Raw genomic sequence first — 2,143 nt, 5'->3', positions numbered from 1 at the left:
GCCCTTCCCCTCACCCCAGTGCCCTCCCCTCCCCTCACCCCTGCGCCCCTCCCCTCACCCCAGTGCCCTCCCCTCCCCTCACCCCTGCGCCCCTCCCCTCACCCCAGTGCCCTCCCCTCCCCTCACCCCAGTGCCCTGCCCTCCCCTCTCCCCTGTGCCCCTCCCCTCACCCCAGTGCCCTGCCCTCCCCTCTCCCCTGTGCCCCTCCACTCACCCCAGTGCCCTCCCCTCCCCTCACCCCTGCGCCCCTCCCCTCACCCCTGTGCCCCTCCCCTCACCCCTGCGCCCCTCCCCTCACCCCAGTGCCCAGCCTTCTCAACCCGTGACAACAAAGCAGCCAGAGAGAAGCATCATCTACCTGCGCCGAGGTGCATAAACCCCCCCACGGCCCCCCACCCTTCCTTCCTGTACCCTCACTGCTCCCCGACGGCTCATTGTCACCCCAGACAAAAGGAGGCAGCAGCAGGGAGAAACAATCCACCTCACCTGAGAACGAGGGCGACTTAGCGAGAAGACAGGCGAGCGAGAGAGAGAGAGAGAGAGAGAAGGAGGGAAAGAAGGAGCGACCGGCGGATGAACGCACGCTCGGCCCTCTGAAAGGACTGAAATATAGATTGAAATCTTCCGGCTTATTATCTCACTCAAAAACAGATTAAATAACTACATTTCTCTTTCCAAAGCACTGGAAGCCTCTTTGTCCAGAAAAGTGTGGGGAGGGGGGGTTCAAGAAGATCATTATCATGTCGCTTTCAAATTCCAAAAAAAATAAAGTTCAAAAAGAGTTTTGAATTTTCCCACCAAAGTTTTTCACATGAAGATGAGGGTATGTTTCTTCTTCTTCTTCTTCTTCTTCTTCTTCTTCTCCCTCTCTCTCTCTCTCTCTCTCTCTCTCTCTCTCTCTCTCTCTCTCTCTCTCCTCATTTGGGAACTCGCTAAGCCATAAAGCCCTTTACTATTTTATTGTTTTGTAACTTTGTGGAACCTGTTCACAGTGTCACAGTTTTACTTCATGAAATGTCTCTTCTGAACTTCCAGTTCCAAACGGAAAACAAGTAACAACTCAAGATCCAGAAAGCCATTGTCCTGCTTCCAGGGAGGGAGAGAGCAGTATGGCAACCAGCAGAGACTACACAGAGGAGGCCGGGTTTATGAGACCCTGTGCACAGAGGAGGTGGAGTTTATGAGACCCTTGTGCACAGAGGAGGCGGGGTTTATGAGACCCTGTGCACAGAGGAGGTGGAGTTTATGAGACCCTTGTGCACAGAGGAGGCGGGGTTTATGAGATCCTTGTGCACAGAGGAGGCGGAGTTTATGAGACCCTTGTGCACAGAGGAGGTGGGGTTTATGAGACCCTTGGGCACAGAGGAGGTGGGGTTTATGAGACCCTTGTGCACAGAGGAGGTGGAGTTTATGAGACCCTTGTGCACAGAGGAGGCGGGGTTTATTAGACCCTTGTGCACAGAGGAGGCAGGGTTTATGAGATCCTTGTGCACAGAGGAGGCGGGGTTTATTAGACCCTTGTGCACAGAGGAGGCAGGGTTTATGAGATCCTTGTGCACAGAGGAGGCGGGGTTTATTAGACCCTTGGCATTAAGGTGTCATGGGAAACGTGTCTGAGGCTCACTTTTCCCAGATATTCGAGCACAACTGTGACATCATAACCCTCTTATTACAGACTTAATCTGAGCACGCTCATTTCAGGAACAAGTATTCCAACAGTTTCTAGTTTTATTATTAATTTGAAGGATCCGCATCTGAACAGGAACAAAGGAAAACATTTCTTGTTCTTAATACATGCTAATATTTTTAATAGTTATTGGTTAGGTGTAAGACTTTACACTGGTTTTCATCATTTCTTCAGTAAATGTTGAAAAAAGATTACCAAGGCTAGGTTTAAGAGATGTACGCACACCTTGATAAGAGCAAATATGTCTTTGTAGATTATGTGTCCATAACACTGAATCAGCGTGCTGCATATATCAAAGGGAGTGCTATTACAACCTGAGCTGCTTGGCATTCTGAGGGCCCTCACTATGGTGAGACCTGTGGAGGGATTTTCAAGAGACCTGCAGTGGTTGCGTGTTCACCGCTGAATCCCAGAAAGCAAACATTACAACACGCTGAAAACCCTGGCATCAGAAGA

Source organism: Electrophorus electricus, chromosome 11, assembly GCF_041902795.1.
Source record: "Electrophorus electricus isolate QZ-2024a chromosome 11, ASM4190279v1, whole genome shotgun sequence".
NCBI lineage: Eukaryota > Metazoa > Chordata > Actinopteri > Gymnotiformes > Gymnotidae > Electrophorus > Electrophorus electricus.
Note: the sequence above shows the minus strand (reverse complement) of the source record.